The following is a 16,187-nucleotide window of genomic DNA, read 5'->3' as shown; positions in this document are numbered from 1 at the left end:
TTGGACAAATTTCCAAGCCTCTTTATGTGTCTGTCTCCTGTTTTTCTGCTTGATCACGCCATCCGAGACTGTACCGTTGTAGCAGGAAAGACTGTGTAATCCATGCCAAGTATTGATATACACTGCTAGTTATCTAATGTAATAGATGACAGGGTTTTCCAACCTTTTAGAGCTTGAAATATACTTAAAGAAAACTAAACATGTCAAGAGCTACAATTGTTTAGGGGGGAGGGGGGGCTTTCAAATTGGGGGGGCTTTTAAATTGGCAAATTCTTCTCTGCTTCTGTACCCTGCAAATCTTCTCTGGGTCATTGGTGAACATAATATGTGTTTTCAATATACCTGGTAATATAATGGTGAATAAACAGCTCTTCCCTGGGTCATTGGTGTACAAGAGATGTGTATTCAGTATACCTGGTAATATAATGGTGAATAAACAACTCAGACGGGGTCCCCATAAAAAATTATATTTTGTATTTTCCAGAATTGTTCTGTTTCTCTGTTTTATTTTTCCTGTTTTCACATTTATTTTTTAAGCCTACTTTGTAGTTAACATTTAACTGAGAAGGTTTTGCGAGAAAAGTCTTTCTGTGTCCCCACAAGATGGTTACCATTAGCATCGCTAACTGGCTACATACAGAGTGATAGACAAATACGCGCACCAAACAGACAGACAAGGGCAATATTGTTAGAAATTAATTTGCAGATAATGTGTTCCAATAGCGGCTAACCAGGGGATAACCAATAGCGGCTAACCAGGGGATAACCAATAGTGGCTAACCAGGGGATTGTCATGTTTTGTCATTAATTATCATGTCTTGTCCCTGTGCTTCCCCTTCTATTCGTTTCCCTCTGCTGGTCTTATTAGGTTCTTTCCCTCTTTCTATCCCTCTCTCTCCCCCTCCCTCTCTCACTCTCTCGCTCTCTCTTCTCTCTATCGTTCCGTTCCTGCTCCCAGCTGTTCCTATTCCCCTAATCAATCATTTAGTCTTCCCACACCTGTTCCCGATCCTTTTCCCTGATTAGAGTCCCTATTTCTCTCCTTGTTTTCCGTACCTGCCCTGTCGGATCCTTGTCTATATTCACCGTGCTGTGTCTATGTTTTGCCCTGTCGTGTCGTGTTTCCCTCAGATGCTGCGTGGTGAGCAGGTGTCTGAGTCTGCTAGGTTCAAGTGCCTTCCCGAGGCAACCTGCAGTTCTTGATCATGTCTCCAGTCTGTTCTCGTCTTTACGAGTAGTATTATGCCTTTTGTTTTGTTAAGTATCTTACTGGATTAAAAACTCTGTTTTCGCCAAGTCGCTTTTGGGTCCTCATTCACCTGCATGACAGAAGGATCCGACCAAGGAATGGACCCAGCGACTACAGACGCTCGTAACACTGCCGTCGAGATCCAAGGAGCCATGCTCGGCAGACACGAGCAGGAATTGTCTGCTGCTCGCCATGCCGTGGAGAACCTGGCCGCTCAGGTTTCCGACCTCTCTGGACAGTTCCAGAGTCTTCGTCTCGTGCCACCTGTTACTTCCTGGCCTGCCGAGCCTCCAGAACCTAGGGTTAATAACCCACCTTGCTACTCCGGGCAGCCCACTGAGTGCCGCTCCTTTCTCACCCAGTGTGAGATTGTGTTCTCTCTCCAACCCAACACATACTCTAGAGAGAGAGCTCGGGTTGCTTACGTCATTTCACTCCTTACTGGCCGGGCTCGAGAGTGGGGCACAGCTATCTGGGAGGCAAGGGCTGATTGCTCTAACAAATACCAGAACTTTAAAGAGGAGATGATTCGGGTTTTTGACCGTTCAGTTTTTGGTAGGGAGGCTTCTAGGGCCCTGGCTTCCCTATGCCAAGGTGATCGATCCATAACGGATTACTCTATTGAGTTTCGCACTCTTGCTGCCTCTAGTGAGTGGAACGAGCCGGCGCTGCTCGCTCGTTTTCTGGAGGGACTCCACGCAGTGGTTAAGGATGAGATTCTCTCCCGGGAGGTTCCTTCAGATGTGGACTCTTTGATTGCTCTCGCCATCCGCATAGAACGACGGGTAGATCTTCGTCAGCAGGCTCGTGGAAGAGAGCTCGCATCAACGGTGTTTCCCTGCTCCGCATCGCAACCATCTCCCTCCTCTGGCTCAGAGACTGAGCCCATGCAGCTGGGAGGGATTCGCATCTCGACTAAGGAGAGGGAACGGAGGATCACCAACCGCCTGTGCCTCTATTGCGGATTTGATGGACATTTTGTCAATTCATGTCCAGTAAAGGCCAGAGCTCATCAGTAAGCGGAGGGCTACTGGTGAGCGCTACTACTCAGGTCTCTTCATCTAGATCATGTACTACTATGTCGGTCCATCTACGCTGGACCGGTTCGGGTGCTACATGCAGTGCCTTGATTGACTCTGGGGCTGAGGGTTGTTTCATGGACGAAGCATGGGCTCGGAAACATGACATTCCTTTCAGACAGTTAGACAAGCCTACGCCCATGTTTGCCTTAGATGGTAGTCATCTTCCCAGTATCAGATTTGAGACACTACCTTTAACTCTCACAGTATCTGGTAACCACAGTGAGACTATTTCTTTTTTGATTTTTCGTTCACCTTTTACACCTGTTGTTTTGGGTCATCCCTGGCTAGTATGTCATAATCCTTCTATAAATTGGTCTAGTAATTCTATCCTATCCTGGAACGTTTCTTGTCATGTGAAGTGTTTAATGTCTGCCATCCCTCCCATTTCTTCTGTCCCCACTTCTCAGGAGGAACCTGGCGATTTGACAGGAGTGCCGGAGGAATATCATGATCTGCGCACGGTCTTCAGTCGGTCCCGAGCCAACTCCCTTCCTCCTCACCGGTCGTATGATTGTAGTATTGATCTCCTTCCGGGGACCACTCCTCCTCGGGGTAGACTATACTCTCTGTCGGCTCCCGAACGTAAGGCTCTCGAGGATTATTTATCTGTGTCTCTTGACGCCGGTACCATAGTGCCTTCTTCCTCTCCGGCCGGGGCGGGGTTCTTTTTGTTAAGAAAAAGGACGGTACTCTGCGCCCCTGCGTGGATTATCGAGGGCTGAATGACATAACGGTTAAGAATCGTTATCCGCTTCCCCTTATGTCATCAGCCTTCGAGATTCTGCAGGGAGCCAGGTGCTTTACTAAGTTGGACCTTCGTAACGCTTACCATCTCGTGCGCATCAGAGAGGGGGACGAGTGGAAAACGGCGTTTAACACTCCGTTAGGGCATTTTGAGTACCGGGTTCTGCCGTTTGGTCTCGCCAATGCGCCAGCTGTTTTTCAGGCATTAGTTAATGATGTTCTGAGAGACATGCTGAACATCTTTGTTTTTGTCTATCTTGACGATATCCTGATTTTTTCACCGTCACTCGAGATTCATGTTCAGCACGTTCGACGTGTTCTACAGCGCCTTTTAGAGAATTGTCTCTACGTAAAGGCTGAGAAGTGCTCTTTTCATGTCTCCTCCGTTACTTTTCTCGGTTCCGTTATTTCCGCTGAAGGCATTCAGATGGATTCCGCTAAGGTCCAAGCTGTCAGTGATTGGCCCGTTCCAAGGTCACGTGTCGAGTTGCAGCGCTTTTTAGGTTTCGCTAATTTCTATCGGCGTTTCATTCGTAATTTCGGTCAAGTTGCTGCCCCTCTCACAGCTCTTACTTCTGTCAAGACGTGTTTTAAGTGGTCCGGTTCCGCCCAGGGAGCTTTTGATCTTCTAAAAGAACGTTTTACGTCCGCTCCTATCCTCGTTACTCCTGACGTCACTAGACAATTCATTGTCGAGGTTGACGCTTCAGAGGTAGGCGTGGGAGCCATTCTATCCCAGCGCTTCCAGTCTGACGATAAGGTTCATCCTTGCGCTTATTTTTCTCATCGCCTGTCGCCATCTGAGCGCAACTATGATGTGGGTAACCGTGAACTGCTCGCCATCCGCTTAGCCCTAGGCGAATGGCGACAGTGGTTGGAGGGGGCGACCGTTCCTTTTGTCGTTTGGACAGACCATAAGAACCTTGAGTACATCCGTTCTGCCAAACGACTTAATGCCCGTCAAGCTCGTTGGGCGTTGTTTTTCGCTCGTTTCGAGTTTGTGATTTCTTACCGTCCGGGTAGCAAAAACACCAAGCCTGATGCCTTATCCCGTCTGTTTAGTTCTTCTGTGGCTTCTACTGATCCCGAGGGGATTCTTCCTTATGGGCGTGTTGTCGGGTTGACAGTCTGGGGAATTGAAAGACAGGTTAAGCAAGCACTCACGCACACTGCGTCGCCGCGCGCTTGTCCTAGTAACCTCCTTTTCGTTCCTGTTTCCACTCGTCTGGCTGTTCTTCAGTGGGCTCACTCTGCCAAGTTAGCTGGTCATCCCGGTGTTCGAGGCACTCTTGCGTCTATTCGCCAGCGCTTTTGGTGGCCGACTCAGGAGCGTGACACGCGCCGTTTCGTGGCTGCTTGTTCGGACTGCGCGCAGACTAAGTCGGGTAACTCTCCTCCTGCCGGTCGTCTCAGACCGCTCCCCATTCCTTCTCGACCATGGTCTCACATCGCCCTAGACTTCATTACCGGTCTGCCTTTGTCTGCGGGGAAGACTGTGATTCTTACGGTTGTCGATAGGTTCTCTAAGGCGGCACATTTCATTCCCCTCGCTAAACTTCCTTCCGCTAAGGAGACGGCACTAATCATTATCGAGAATGTGTGTTCAGAATTCATGGCCTCCCGTTAGACGCCGTTTCAGACAGAGGTCCGCAATTCACGTCACAGTTTTGGAGGGAGTTCTGTCGTTTGATTGGTGCGTCCGTCAGTCTCTCTTCCGGGTTTCATCCCCAGTCTAACGGTCAAGCAGAGAGGGCCAATCAGACGATTGGTCGCATACTACGCAGCCTTTCTTTCAGAAACCCTGCGTCTTGGGCAGAACAGCTCCCCTGGGCAGAATACGCTCACAACTCGCTTCCTTCGTCTGCTACCGGGTTATCTCCGTTTCAGAGTAGTCTGGGTTACCAGCCTCCTCTGTTCTCATCCCAGCTTGCCGAGTCCAGCGTTCCCTCCGCTCAAGCGTTTGTCCAACGTTGTGAGCGCACCTGGAGGAGGGTGAGGTCTGCACTTTGCCGTTACAGGGCACAGACTGTGAGAGCCGCCAATAAACGCAGGATTAAGAGTCCAAGGTATTGTTGCGGCCAGAGAGTGTGGCTTTCCACTCGCAACCTTCCTCTTACGACAGCTTCTCGTAAGTTGACTCCGCGGTTCATTGGTCCGTTCCGTGTCTCCCAGGTCGTCAATCCTGTCGCTGTGCGACTGCTTCTTCCGCGACATCTTCGTCGCGTCCATCCTGTCTTCCATGTCTCCTGTGTCAAGCCCTTTCTTCGCACCCCGTTCGTCTTCCCTCCCCCCTCCCGTCCTTGTCGAGAGCGCACCTATTTACAAGGTACGTAAGATCATGGACATACGTTCTCGGGGACGGGGTCACCAATACTTAGTGGATTGGGAGGGTTACGGTCCTGAGGAGAGGAGTTGGGTTCCGTCTCGGGACGTGCTGGACCGTTCGCTTATTGATGATTTCCTCCGTTGCCGCCAGGGTTCCTCCTCGAGTGCGCCAGGAGGCGCTCGGTGAGTGGGGGGTACTGTCATGTTTTGTCATTAATTATCATGTCTTGTCCCTGTGCTTCCCCTTCTATTCGTTTCCCTCTGCTGGTCTTATTAGGTTCTTTCCCTCTTTCTATCCCTCTCTCTCCCCCTCCCTCTCTCACTCTCTCGCTCTCTCTTCTCTCTATCGTTCCGTTCCTGCTCCCAGCTGTTCCTATTCCCCTAATCAATCATTTAGTCTTCCCACACCTGTTCCCGATCCTTTTCCCTGATTAGAGTCCCTATTTCTCTCCTTGTTTTCCATACCTGCCCTGTCGGATCCTTGTCTATATTCACCGTGCTGTGTCTATGTTTTGCCCTGTCGTGTCGTGTTTCCCTCAGATGCTGCGTGGTGAGCAGGTGTCTGAGTCTGCTAGGTTCAAGTGCCTTCCCGAGGCAACCTGCAGTTCTTGATCATGTCTCCAGTCTGTTCTCGTCTTTACGAGTAGTATTATGCCTTTTGTTTTGTTAAGTATCTTACTGGATTAAAAACTCTGTTTTCGCCAAGTCGCTTTTGGGTCCTCATTCACCTGCATGACAGGGCATAACCAATAGTGGCTAACCAGGGGATAACCAATAGTGGCTAACCAGGGGATAACCAATAGCGGCTAACCAGGGGATAACCAATAGCGGCTAACCAGGGGATAACCAATAGCGGCTAACCAGGGGATAACCAATAGTGGCTAACCAGGGGATAACCAATAGCGGCAAACCAGGGGATAACCAATAGCGGCTAACCAGGGGATAACCAATAGGGGATAACCAATAGCGGCTAACCAGGGGATAACCAATAGCGGCTAACCAGGGGATAACCAATAGGGGATAACCAATAGCAGCTAACCAGGGGATAATGGGATAATGTTAATGTGGCTTTGATTGGATAGTAGCCGGGAGCTTTATGTTTATGACAATTTGCAATGGAAAATGAAAACTTCAAAAACTTTCAGAGTTGATTGGTGAGCTACTCATAGGTGGGCTGGTCTATAACACATTTTTTATTGCGCTACCAACGTTAACCCCATGGTTCGTTCTACCAAAACTAAGATGCAATAATGAAAGTCAAAATTATCCCTGAATAAAGATAAAAATTATCCTGCAAAAAAATAAAGTAGAAATTATCCTTCAATAAAGAAATAAAAAATATTATCTTGCAATAAAGTCAAAATGATCCTGCAATAAAGTCACAATGACCCTGCAATAAAGTCAAAATGATCCTGCAATAAAGTCACAATGACCCTGCAATAAAGTCAAAATGATCCTGCAATAAAGTCACAATGATCCTGCAATAAAGTCAAAATGATCCTGCAATAAAGTCAAAATGATCCTGCAATAAAGTCACAATGACCCTGCAATAAAGTCACAATGACCCTGCAATAAAGTCACAATGACCCTGCAATAAAGTCAAAATTATCCTGCAATAAAGTCACAATGACCCTGCAATAAAGTCAAAATGATCCTGCAATAAAGTCAAAATGACCCTGCAATAAAGTCACAATGACCCTGCAATAAAGTCACAATGACCCTGCAATAAAGTCAAAATGATCCTGCAATAAAGTCACAATGACCCTGCAATAAAGTCAAAATGATCCTGCAATAAAGTCAAAATGACCCTGCAATAAAGTCACAATGACCCTGCAATAAAGTCAAAATGATCCTGCAATAAAGTCAAAATGACCCTGCAATAAAGTCACAATGACCCTGCAATAAAGTCAAAATGATCCTGCAATGAAGTCAAAATTATTCTACAATAAAGACAAAATTATCGTGCAATGAAGAAAGTAAAATTGATCCTGCAATGAAGTCAAAATGATCCTACAGTACAATAAAGAAAGTCAAAATGATCCTACAGTACAATAAAGAAAGTCAAAATGATCCTACAGTACAATAAAGAAAGTCAATGACCCTGCAATGAAATCAAAATGATCCTGCAATAGTCACAATGATCCTGCAATAGTCACAATGATCCTGCAATAAAGTCACAATGATCCTGCAATAGTCACAATGATCCTGCAATAGTCACAATGATCATGCAATAGTCACAATGATTCTGCAATAGTCACAATGACCCTGCAATGCAATGAAGTCACAATGATCCTGCAATAGTCACAATGATCCTGCAATAGTCACAATGATCCTGCAATAGTCACAATGACCCTGCAATAAAGTCACAATGATCCTGCAATAGTCACAATGATCCTGCAATAGTCACAATGATCCTGCAATAAAGTCACAATGATCCTGCAATAGTCACAATGATCCTGCAATAGTCACAATGACCCTGCAATAAAGTCACAATGATCCTGCAATAGTCACAATGATCCTGCAATAAAGTCACAATGACCCTGCAATAAAGTCACAATGACCCTGCAATAGTCACAATGATCTTGCAATGAAATCAAAATGATCCTGCAATAGTCACAATGATCCTGCAATAGTCACAATGATCCTGCAATAGTCACAATGATCCTGCAAGTCACAATGACCCTGCAATAGTCACAATGATCCTGCAATAAAGTCACAATGATCCTGCAATAGTCACAATGATCCTGAAATAGTCACAATGATCCTGCAATAGTCACAATGATCCTGAAATAGTCACAATGATCCTGAAATAGTCACAATGATCCTGCAATAAAGTCACAATGATCCTGCAATAGTCACAATGATCCTGCAATAGTCACAATGACCCTGCAATAAAGTCACAATGATCCTGCAATAGTCACAATGATCCTGCAATAAAGTCAAAATGATCCTGCAATAAAGTCAAAATGATCCTGCAATAAAGTCAAATGATCCTGCAATAAAGTCACAATGACCCTGCAATAAAGTCACAATGACCCTGCAATAAAGTCAAAATTATCCTGCAATAAAGTCACAATGACCCTGCAATAAAGTCAAAATGATCCTGCAATAAAGTCAAAATGACCCTGCAATAAAGTCACAATGACCCTGCAATAAAGTCACAATGACCCTGCAATAAAGTCAAAATGATCCTGCAATAAAGTCACAATGACCCTGCAATAAAGTCAAAATGATCCTGCAATAAAGTCAAAATGACCCTGCAATAAAGTCACAATGACACTGCAATAAAGTCAAAATGATCCTGCAATAAAGTCAAAATGACCCTGCAATAAAGTCACAATGACCCTGCAATAAAGTCAAAATGATCCTGCAATGAAGTCAAAATTATTCTACAATAAAGACAAAATTATCGTGCAATGAAGAAAGTAAAATTGATCCTGCAATGAAGTCAAAATGATCCTACAGTACAATAAAGAAAGTCAAAATGATCCTACAGTACAATAAAGAAAGTCAAAATGATCCTACAGTACAATAAAGAAAGTCAATGACCCTGCAATGAAATCAAAATGATCCTGCAATAGTCACAATGATCCTGCAATAGTCACAATGATCCTGCAATAAAGTCACAATGATCCTGCAATAGTCACAATGATCCTGCAATAGTCACAATGATCATGCAATAGTCACAATGATTCTGCAATAGTCACAATGACCCTGCAATAAAGTCACAATGATCCTGCAATAGTCACAATGATCCTGCAATAGTCACAATGATCCTGAAATAGTCACAATGACCCTGCAATAAAGTCACAATGATCCTGCAATAGTTACAATGATCCTGCAATAGTCACAATGATCCTGCAATAAAGTCACAATGATCCTGCAATAGTCACAATGATCCTGCAATAGTCACAATGACCCTGCAATAAAGTCACAATGATCCTGCAATAGTCACAATGATCCTGCAATAAAGTCACAATGACCCTGCAATAAAGTCACAATGACCCTGCAATAGTCACAATGATCTTGCAATGAAATCAAAATGATCCTGCAATAGTCACAATGATCCTGCAATAGTCACAATGATCCTGCAATAGTCACAATGATCCTGCAAGTCACAATGACCCTGCAATAGTCACAATGATCCTGCAATAAAGTCACAATGATCCTGCAATAGTCACAATGATCCTGAAATAGTCACAATGATCCTGCAATAGTCACAATGACCCTGCAATAAAGTCACAATGATCCTGCAATAGTCACAATGATCCTGAAATAGTCACAATGATCCTGAAATAGTCACAATGATCCTGCAATAAAGTCACAATGATCCTGCAATAGTCACAATGACCCTGCAATAGTCACAATGATCCTGAAATAGTCACAATGATCCTGAAATAGTCACAATGATCCTGAAATAGTCACAATGATCCTGCAATAGTCACAATGATCCTGCAATAAAGTCACAATGACCCTGCAATAGTCACAATGATCCTGCAATAGTCACAATGATCCTGCAATAGTCACAATGATCCTGCAATAAAGTCACAATGGCCCTGCAATAGTCACAATGATCCTGAAATAGTCACAATGATCCTGAAATAGTCACAATGATCCTGCAATAGTCACAATGATCCTGCAATAAAGTCACAATGATCCTGCAATAGTCACAATGATCCTGAAATAGTCACAATGATCCTGCAATAGTCACAATGATCCTGCAATAAAGTCACAATGACCCTGCAATAGTCACAATGATCCTGAAATAGTCACAATGATCCTGAAATAGTCCTGAAATAGTCACAATGATCCTGAAATAGTCACAATGATCCTGCAATAGTCACAATGACCCTGCAATAAAGTCACAATGATCCTGCAATAGTCACAATGATCCTGCAATAGTCACAATGATCCTGCAAGTCACAATGACCCTGCAATAGTCACAATGATCCTGCAATAAAGTCACAATGATCCTGCAATAGTCACAATGATCCTGAAATAGTCAAAATGATCCTGCAATAAAGTCAAAATGACCCTGCAATAAAGTCACAATGACCCTGCAATAAAGTCACAATGACCCTGCAATAAAGTCAAAATGATCCTGCAATAAAGTCACAATGACCCTGCAATAAAGTCAAAATGATCCTGCAATAAAGTCAAAATGACCCTGCAATAAAGTCACAATGACACTGCAATAAAGTCAAAATGATCCTGCAATAAAGTCAAAATGACCCTGCAATAAAGTCACAATGACCCTGCAATAGTCACAATGATCCTGCAATAAAGTCACAATGATCCTGCAATAGTCACAATGATCCTGCAATAGTCACAATGATCATGCAATAGTCACAATGATTCTGCAATAGTCACAATGACCCTGCAATAAAGTCACAATGATCCTGCAATAGTCACAATGATCCTGCAATAGTCACAATGATCCTGCAATAGTCACAATGACCCTGCAATAAAGTCACAATGATCCTGCAATAGTCACAATGATCCTGCAATAGTCACAATGATCCTGCAATAAAGTCACAATGATCCTGCAATAGTCACAATGATCCTGCAATAGTCACAATGACCCTGCAATAAAGTCACAATGATCCTGCAATAGTCACAATGATCCTGCAATAAAGTCACAATGACCCTGCAATAAAGTCACAATGACCCTGCAATAGTCACAATGATCTTGCAATGAAATCAAAATGATCCTGCAATAGTCACAATGATCCTGCAATAGTCACAATGATCCTGCAATAGTCACAATGATCCTGCAAGTCACAATGACCCTGCAATAGTCACAATGATCCTGCAATAAAGTCACAATGATCCTGCAATAGTCACAATGATCCTGAAATAGTCACAATGATCCTGCAATAGTCACAATGACCCTGCAATAAAGTCACAATGATCCTGCAATAGTCACAATGATCCTGAAATAGTCACAATGATCCTGAAATAGTCACAATGATCCTGCAATAAAGTCACAATGATCCTGCAATAGTCACAATGACCCTGCAATAGTCACAATGATCCTGAAATAGTCACAATGATCCTGAAATAGTCACAATGATCCTGAAATAGTCACAATGATCCTGCAATAGTCACAATGATCCTGCAATAAAGTCACAATGACCCTGCAATAGTCACAATGATCCTGCAATAGTCACAATGATCCTGCAATAGTCACAATGATCCTGCAATAAAGTCACAATGGCCCTGCAATAGTCACAATGATCCTGAAATAGTCACAATGATCCTGAAATAGTCACAATGATCCTGCAATAGTCACAATGATCCTGCAATAAAGTCACAATGATCCTGCAATAGTCACAATGATCCTGAAATAGTCACAATGATCCTGCAATAGTCACAATGATCCTGCAATAAAGTCACAATGACCCTGCAATAGTCACAATGATCCTGAAATAGTCACAATGATCCTGAAATAGTCACAATGATCCTGAAATAGTCACAATGATCCTGCAATAGTCACAATGACCCTGCAATAAAGTCACAATGATCCTGCAATAGTCACAATGATCCTGCAATAGTCACAATGATCCTGCAAGTCACAATGACCCTGCAATAGTCACAATGATCCTGCAATAAAGTCACAATGATCCTGCAATAGTCACAATGATCCTGAAATAGTCAAAATGATCCTGCAATAAAGTCAAAATGACCCTGCAATAAAGTCACAATGACCCTGCAATAAAGTCACAATGACCCTGCAATAAAGTCAAAATGATCCTGCAATAAAGTCACAATGACCCTGCAATAAAGTCAAAATGATCCTGCAATAAAGTCAAAATGACCCTGCAATAAAGTCACAATGACACTGCAATAAAGTCAAAATGATCCTGCAATAAAGTCAAAATGACCCTGCAATAAAGTCACAATGACCCTGCAATAAAGTCAAAATGATCCTGCAATGAAGTCAAAATTATTCTACAATAAAGACAAAATTATCGTGCAATGAAGAAAGTAAAATTGATCCTGCAATGAAGTCAAAATGATCCTACAGTACAATAAAGAAAGTCAAAATGATCCTACAGTACAATAAAGAAAGTCAAAATGATCCTACAGTACAATAAAGAAAGTCAATGACCCTGCAATGAAATCAAAATGATCCTGCAATAGTCACAATGATCCTGCAATAGTCACAATGATCCTGCAATAAAGTCACAATGATCCTGCAATAGTCACAATGATCCTGCAATAGTCACAATGATCATGCAATAGTCACAATGATTCTGCAATAGTCACAATGACCCATGCAATAAAGTCACAATGATCCTGCAATAGTCACAATGATCCTGCAATAGTCACAATGATCCTGCAATAGTCACAATGACCCTGCAATAAAGTCACAATGATCCTGCAATAGTCACAATGATCCTGCAATAGTCACAATGATCCTGCAATAAAGTCACAATGATCCTGCAATAGTCACAATGATCCTGCAATAGTCACAATGACCCTGCAATAAAGTCACAATGATCCTGCAATAGTCACAATGATCCTGCAATAAAGTCACAATGACCCTGCAATAAAGTCACAATGACCCTGCAATAGTCACAATGATCTTGCAATGAAATCAAAATGATCCTGCAATAGTCACAATGATCCTGCAATAGTCACAATGATCCTGCAATAGTCACAATGATCCTGCAAGTCACAATGACCCTGCAATAAAGTCACAATGATCCTGCAATAGTCACAATGATCCTGAAATAGTCACAATGATCCTGCAATAAAGTCACAATGATCCTGCAATAGTCACAATGATCCTGCAATAGTCACAATGATCATGCAATAGTCACAATGATTCTGCAATAGTCACAATGACCCTGCAATAAAGTCACAATGATCCTGCAATAGTCACAATGATCCTGCAATAGTCACAATGATCCTGCAATAGTCACAATGACCCTGCAATAAAGTCACAATGATCCTGCAATAGTCACAATGATCCTGCAATAGTCACAATGATCCTGCAATAAAGTCACAATGATCCTGCAATAGTCACAATGATCCTGCAATAGTCACAATGACCCTGCAATAAAGTCACAATGATCCTGCAATAGTCACAATGATCCTGCAATGAAAGTCACAATGACCCTGCAATAAAGTCACAATGACCCTGCAATAGTCACAATGATCTTGCAATGAAATCAAAATGATCCTGCAATAGTCACAATGATCCTGCAATAGTCACAATGATCCTGCAATAGTCACAATGATCCTGCAAGTCACAATGATCCTGCAATAAAGTCACAATGATCCTGCAATAGTCACAATGATCCAATAGTCAATAGTCACAATGATCCTGAAATAGTCACAATGATCCTGCAATAGTCACAATGATCCTGCAATAAAGTCACAATGATCCTGCAATAGTCACAATGATCCTGAAATAGTCACAATGATCCTGAAATAGTCACAATGATCCTGCAATAGTCAAAGTCACAATGATCCTGCAATAGTCACAATGATCCTGTAATAGTCACAATGATCCTGAAATAGTCACAATGATCCTGAAATAGTCACAATGATCCTGAAATAGTCACAATGATCCTGCAATAGTCACAATGATCCTGCAATAAAGTCACAATGATCCTGCAATAGTCACAATGATCCTGCAATAGTCACAATGATCCTGCAATAGTCACAATGATCCTGCAATAAAGTCACAATGGCCCTGCAATAGTCACAATGATCCTGAAATAGTCACAATGATCCTGAAATAGTCACAATGATCCTGCAATAGTCACAATGATCCTGCAATAAAGTCACAATGATCCTGCAATAGTCACAATGATCCTGAAATAGTCACAATGATCCTGCAATAGTCACAATGATCCTGCAATAAAGTCACAATGACCCTGCAATAGTCACAATGATCCTGAAATAGTCACAATGATCCTGAAATAGTCACAATGATCCTGAAATAGTCACAATGATCCTGCAATAGTCACAATGACCCTGCAATAAAGTCACAATGATCCTGCAATAGTCACAATGATCCTGCAATAGTCACAATGATCCTGCAAGTCACAATGACCCTGCAATAGTCACAATGATCCTGCAATAAAGTCACAATGATCCTGCAATAGTCACAATGATCCTGAAATAGTCACAATGATCCTGCAATAGTCACAATGACCCTGCAATAAAGTCACAATGATCCTGCAATAGTCACAATGATCCTGAAATAGTCACAATGATCCTGCAATAAAGTCACAATGATCCTGCAATAAAGTCACAATGATCCTGCAATAGTCACAATGACCCTGCAATAGTCACAATGATCCTGAAATAGTCACAATGATCCTGAAATAGTCACAATGATCCTGAAATAGTCACAATGATCCTGCAATAGTCACAATGATCCTGCAATAAAGTCACAATGACCCTGCAATAGTCACAATGATCCTGCAATAGTCACAATGATCCTGCAATAAAGTCACAATGGCCCTGCAATAGTCACAATGATCCTGAAATAGTCACAATGATCCTGAAATAGTCACAATGATCCTGCAATAGTCACAATGATCCTGCAATAAAGTCACAATGATCCTGCAATAGTCACAATGATCCTGAAATAGTCACAATGATCCTGCAATAGTCACAATGATCCTGAGTCACAATGATCCTGCAATAAATAAAGTCACAATGACCCTGCAATAGTCACAATGATCCTGAAATAGTCACAATGATCCTGAAATAGTCACAATGATCCTGAAATAGTCACAATGATCCTGCAATAGTCACAATGATCCTGCAATAGTCACAATGATCCTGCAATAGTCACAATGATCCTGCAATAGTCACAATGATCCTGCAATAGTCACAATCATCCTGCAATAGTCACAATGATCCTGCAATAAAGTCACAATGATCCTGCAATAGTCACAATGATCCTGCAATAGTCACAATGATCCTGCAATAGTCACAATGATCCTGCAATAGTCACAATGATCCTGCAATAGTCACAATGATCCTGCAATAGTCACAATGATCCTGCAATAGTCACAATCATCCTGCAATAGTCACAATGATCCTGCAATAAAGTCACAATGATCCTGCAATAGTCACAATGATCCTGCAATAGTCACAATGATCCTGCAATAGTCACAATGATCCTGCAATAGTCACAATGATCCTGCAATAGTCACAATGATCCTGCAATAGTCACAATGATCCTGCAATAGTCACAATGACCCTGCAATAAAGTCACAATCATCCTGCAATAGTCACAATGATCCTGCAATAAAGTCACAATGATCCTGCAATAGTCACAATGATCCTGCAATAGTCACAATGATCCTGCAATAGTCACAATGATCCTGCAATAGTCACAATGATCCTGCAATAGTCACAATGACCCTGCAATAAAGTCACAATGATCCTGCAATAGTCACAATGATCCTGCAATAGTCACAATGATCCTGCAATAGTCACAATCATCCTGCAATAGTCACAATGATCCTGCAATAAAGTCACAATGATCCTGCAATAGTCACAATGATCCTGCAATAGTCACAATGATCCTGCAATAGTCACAATGATCCTGCAATAGTCACAATGATCCTGCAATAGTCACAATGACCCTGCAATAAAGTCACAATGATCCTGCAATAGTCACAATGATCCTGCAATAGTCACAATGACCCTGCAATAAAGTCACAATCATCCTGCAATAGTCACAATGATCCTGCAATAAAGTCACAATGATCCTGCAATAGTCACAATGATCCTGCAATAGTCACAATGATCCTGCA

Source organism: Oncorhynchus gorbuscha, linkage group LG12 (genome assembly GCF_021184085.1).
Source record: "Oncorhynchus gorbuscha isolate QuinsamMale2020 ecotype Even-year linkage group LG12, OgorEven_v1.0, whole genome shotgun sequence".
NCBI lineage: Eukaryota > Metazoa > Chordata > Actinopteri > Salmoniformes > Salmonidae > Oncorhynchus > Oncorhynchus gorbuscha.
The sequence above is the reverse complement of the archived record's forward strand: the minus strand, read 5'-3'. Positions refer to the sequence as shown.